We start from the raw sequence: 6,000 nt of genomic DNA, 5'->3' as shown, positions 1-6,000 counted from the left end.
CTCAGTGGATATGGTATTGGTCTTCTTACTTTAGAGACAATTGATCCTTAGGTAATTTCAAGTTTATCTTAATCCATGCTCCTGTAATTGGAGGAAGAAACAAGTAACTTTTTTTGGAAGTAATCAGATCCGGCATCACTAGTCAGCGCTTCCTGCTGATAAACCCTGGGGAACATACCCAATGACAGAAAAGGAGGTATAATATAGAGATCCCCAAAGCAAAAATAAGATGCAGCTCATATAATCTCTGGGCATTATTGAGGTCTATAGGTTTGCATAAATGTGCAACTGTAAGTGGTACACACATTAAGGACTTATAGCACCATCTTTGTGCACCTGCAGTGAATTGCTTGACCTTATACTGACAATAAGAATGGTTTAAGGTTATTATAGAATACTTACAAATATATTTAGCATTATCTTGATATTTTTCCTTTTTTTTTAAGAAGGAACAATTACACACTCACAGAAATGTAACTATACCACAAAGTACCCCCCTCCCTTTCAGAGTATTTTTAAGACCTGCTGACTCCACACTCTAAAAACTTGACTTTGAGTTTCCTACAGAGAAGAATTTCTCCCAAATAATCCCCATACGCCAATGGAATACATTACTCCCTCAAGTACTCAGCAGTATTTCAAATTTCGACAATTATCAAAAAATATCCTTTGTTTCAAATTGACCCCCAGCAAGAAACAGATTAAAGACAAATCTGTGTTGCCCTGGTCCGACCTGAGACCCTGAGGACACTGTCCTTGTGCTGAGTTACTGAGATGAGCCAGCCCTGCAGCTGTGCCCAGTGGGCCCCATCCCCTGCTGATTTGCATGTTCCCAGAGCCCAGCCCCCTCCCTGCCCTGAAGACTTTTTTATAGGCTGGTCACACCCTGTGCAGGAGTCAGTCCCAGCCAGGACACAGCATGGAAATGAGGGTCCCCGCTCAGCTCCTGGGGCTCCTGCTGCTCTGGCTCCGAGGTAAGGAAGGAGAACACTAGGAATTTACTCAGCCAGTGTATTCGGTACTGGCTGGATTTTCAGGGAGGGCTTCTCATAACGTGATTGATTGTGTGGATGTTTGCTTTTATGTTTCCAACCTCAGGTGCCAGATGTGACATCCAGGTGACCCAGTCTCCATCTTCCCTGTCTGCATCTGTGGGAGACAGAGTCACCATCACCTGCCGGACAAGTCAGGGCATTAGCAATGGGTTATCCTGGTATCAGCAGAAACCAGGGCAAGCCCCTACGCTCCTGATCTATGCTGCATCCAGTTTGCAGTCGGGGATCCCATCTCGGTTCAGTGGCAGTGGATCTGGGACAGATTTCACTCTCACCATCAGCAGCCTGCAGCCTGAAGATGTTGCAACTTATTACTGTCTACAGGATTATACTACCCCATTCACAGTGTTACAAGCCATAACAAAACCCCCCCAGAGAAGCAGATGTGTGAGTCTGCACTGTCCTAGCTACTCCTCCTGGTGCCTCCATCTGCTGAGAACATTTCCCAAATTGCATCCACACTTTGAAGTTTCTGTAGAAAGTGACATGAAGCCTCCTCTATACCTTAACTATCTTTCCTTCACGTCATCCCCAGCGGCACAGACAGGGCAAACCCTCTCCTGATTGCATTAAGAACAGAGACGATTACACCTACGAAGTCTGAGTTATGGTGTGAGTTGGAATTAATATCATAAAGGAGACACCACTCTTGGAATTCCAAGTAGAATTTTTCTTCTAAAAACAGGAATGAGAGTCTAAACTACAGTCTTTAAAAGTCTTGATGGCATGAGAATGAAGATGCAAATGCAAAAAAGAGGGATTCTCTGGATCTCGCCATGAATCCAGAATGTATCTGCCACTTCAGAAGGTATAATTGCCAATCATGTGGTCCTCAGACATGTCTGGGAAGCCCAGGTTTGGGGCTGCTGATGCTCTCTGCCTGGAGAACCTGCCTGATTTTCTAAGGCACCTGCTTAACTGTTGACCAGCAAGGGTCCTGTTCCAAAGAGACCTAGCCAAAGAGAATGATCAGAGTAAAAGGCCAATTCCTTCCAATGCCTTCCTGGCCCCATTTTCCCTGAATCCTCCCTGTTAATTATAAAAACTCTTTCATGGCTCTTACCTCAGACTCACCGGGCTCCCAACTCTCAGGTTTCCTAGTTCTGCCCTAAACAAGCCTCACACTGTCCTGCCCTTGGAGCTTTACTCTCACTGCTCCCTCAGGGGTGAGGCTTTTCCCCAGACCCTTGGGTTCCTTCCCTCACTCCCAAAGCCAACCCTGTGCTTCCCATCTTAATGATCCCTCTGTATGTGTTCATAGGACACCCTACTCCATGCTTTTGTCAGAAGCACTTTTCGCCTTCTGACTTACTTATGATATAATTTATTTACTTAAATGATTTTACACTTGATAGGCTGACTCCCTCTAGTGGAATTTGAGCTTCATGGGATCAGGGGCCATTGTCTATTATTTGCATTGCTGCATCCCAGTGTAATGGGAGTACCTGGCAAACAGTAGGTGCTCAGAGTGGGGCAATCTTCCCAGGAGTCTGCATGTCTAGAAGTCTGGGAGGATTGTAAAGAGTGGATTAAACTGCTTGTTATATGGACAATGTTCCCTTTTCCTTTTTTTTATTCATTTTACTTACCCAGTCTTTAGGAAATAAGGAAAATTACAATTCTCAGATCTTATATACTTTGTCTCAAGTGGTATTTTAGGTTGTATTTCCTGAAAACATACAATAATAATACAATATTATCATACTTAATTGATTATATTATACTAATATGTAATGACATGTAATATGTACTATGTAAGTTATAACAATAGTAGATTTATTGACTTTCCATTTAAAAGACAAAACTTATCAGATTACATCAGGAGTCAGATAATTGATATTTCAGGTTTGTTGGCAAAGAAAGAAAACTGAATACATTACTTAGATACATACATAAGAAAGAAAACACATTTTCACTATTGTTATTCATAATTTTAAATGGAATGTAATTTAAAGAGCTTCTCAGCCTGTTCAGGGGAACCTCACTCACCACTACATGTTCACAACTCTGAGGAAAACAAGAAAACCCCAGATAAGATTCTTGTTTCCATCAGTGGTGTGAACAGAGGTTTTCAAAACTGTTAAAAGGAAAAGAGTCTGAGTCTGTGTGAAAGGCTGTGTTGTGCAGAGTGGAGTGCTCTATAGAAGAGAAGATACCACCCCCATTTTTCCTGGCCAGGTGGACGCACCATCATCTGTCTGCAGGGAGTGGAATCACACAATGATGAGTCTGAGCCTGGAGTCTGCTTATCTTTGCAGCTGTGGTCACTCATGCACCCACAGTGCTTGGCCTAACAAAGTGATGTCCTTTACTAGTTCTTCCAAAGAATGGAACGTTTTCAGGGCTCATAGAAAAGATGTCTAAGCTGCGAAGGAAAAGTGTGTATAGAAGATGAATTTCTGATCAATGACTTCAGCCAGGTGCAATCATGCAGCAAGGAAGATGAATGGGCATGTTGCAGGAAGAAAGAGAAAAAGAAACCATAGGTTTTTATTTTTTCTTTCAAGAGATTTGTACTAAACACCATCTGTCTGAGCCTAGGTTATTGGTGAGGTAGGAGAACAGGGATTAAATTGTGAGTCCAGAGAGGAGAAGGTCTACCCCCATGCTAAGTCAATAGCCTTTCTGACTTGACCACCTGGGCAGGGGCTTCTCAATGAAAAGAAGAGGAGGCAGGTGGTCTCTGTAGCTGGAAGCTCCGCACCTTCCCATGCTTCTTTGCATGTTCCTCCCAGCCACACTGGTGTCCGGAGCCCATATCAATGCCTAGGTCAGACCTCAGGGGAAGAGCTACTCAATTAGGACCCAGAAAGTTTCATGGAAGCCCCAGCTCAGCTTCTCTGCCTCCTGTTACTCTAGCTCCCAGGTGAGAGGAAGAGGAGATGGCCCTGCACTGACACTCTCTCAACCTTCTTGGTTCCTCTGACCTGGCATCCCTGCTGAGCAAGAACAGTAATTATAATTCAGTGTAGATCAGTGACTGCGGCTGTGCTATGAGGATGGTGATGGTGCACTTGATGCAGTTTATATGGTGACTTTCCTGTTTTATTCCAATCTCAGGTACCTCCAGAGAAGTTATGTAGAAGCAGTTTCCTGACTCCTTGTCTTTGTCTTCAGGGAAAGAGACTTTCTCACCTGTGAGTGCAGTCAGAACATTGGAAGCTCCTTAGCCTTGTATCAGCAGAAACCTGGGATGGCTCCCTGGCTTCTCATCTATGGTGCATCCAGCAGGGCCACTAGAATCCCAGAGGGGTTCAGTGGTCATGGGTTGGAGACAGACTTTACTGTCACCATCAGCTGCCTGGAGCCTGAAGATTTGGCACTTCTTTGTCTTTTTTGATCTTTGTTTGTTTAAAGTCCGTTTTGTCAGAAACTGAAACCGCTGCTTTTTTCTGTTTTCCATTTATTTGGTAGATTTTCTCCATCTCTTTATTTTGAGCATATGTGTGTCATTGCACTTGAGATAAGTCTCTTGAAAACAGGATACCAAAGAGTCTTAGTTCTTTTTCCAGCTTTCCACTCCTTGTCTTTTTCCGGAGCATTTAGCCTATTTGCATCTAAGGTTAGTATGAATATGTGTGGGTTTGATCCTGTCATCATGATGTTAGCTAGTTATTTCACAGACTTGTTTATGTGGTTGCTTTATTGTGTCACTTGTCTGAGTACTTCAGTGTGTTTTTGTAGTGGCTGGTAATGGTCTTTCCTTTCCATACTTAGTGCTTCCTTCAGGAGCTCTTGCAAGGCAGGTTTGTTGGTGACGTATTCCCTCAGCATTTGCTTGTATTAAAATGACCTTATTTCTCCACACTTATGAAGCTTAGTTTGGCCGGATATAAAATCCTGGGTTGGATTTTTTTTCTTTGAGAATGTTAAATATTGACCCACAATCTCTTCCAGTTTGTAGGATTTCTGCTGAGAGATCCACTGATGGTCTGATGGGCTTTTCTGTGTAGGTGAGCAGGCCTTTCTCTCCAGGTGCCTTTAACATTTTTTCTTTCATTCCCACCTTGGAGAATCTGATGATTATATGTCTTGGGAATGATCTTCTTGTGGAGTATCTTACTGGTTTTCTCCGAATTTCCTGAATTTGAATGTTGACCTCTCTAGATAGGTTGGGGAAGTTCTCATAGATGATATCCTGAAATACATTGTCCAAGTTTGTTCCATTTGCCTCATCTCTTTCAGGTATGCCAATCGGTTGTAAAATGGGTCTTTTTACATAATCCAGTATCTCTTGGGGGTTTTGTTCATTCTTTTTCATTATGTTTTCTCTCCTCCTGTCTGCCCATCTTATCTCAAAAAGTCAGTGCTCAAACTCTGAGATTCTTTTCCCCACTTGGTCTATTGTGCTGTTAATACTTGTGATTGCCTTATGAAATTCCTGTAGTGTGTTTTTCAGATCTATCATGCTGGTTATTTGCTTCTCTATACTGGCTATTTTGTGTGTGTCTGAAATGATTTTTTATTATTTTTAGCTTTCTTGAATTGGGTTACAAAATACTCCTGTAGCTCAATTAACTTTATTCCTATTCCTACTTCTGTCATTTCAGTCAGCTCATATTCAGCCCAATTCTGAACCCTTGATGGAGAGGTGATGCAGTCATGTGGAGGAAAGAAACCATTCTGGCTTTTTGAGTTTTCAGTGGAGAACTAGTTGATTAATTTTTTTTGTGCTTAGTGATTTGTATATCTTCTTTATGAAATCTGTTTTTACATGTATAGTCATGAAATACCTTTTCATGCAATTTTTTAAAAGCTTCATGTTTTTGACTTTTACATTTCAGGTTATGATTCATTAAGAATTAATATTTGTATCCATGTATACATAAAATGTACCAGTAAAGATTCATTTTGATTTAATGTGGATATCTAATTTATCCAATATAATTGAGTTATAATTTTTTTTCTACTAAATCACGGCTATGATCTGATTGTTTGTGTCCCC

This window comes from Pan troglodytes, chromosome 12, assembly GCF_028858775.2.
Source record: "Pan troglodytes isolate AG18354 chromosome 12, NHGRI_mPanTro3-v2.0_pri, whole genome shotgun sequence".
NCBI classification, from domain to species: Eukaryota; Metazoa; Chordata; class Mammalia; order Primates; family Hominidae; genus Pan; species Pan troglodytes.
This window is presented reverse-complemented; position numbering follows the sequence as displayed.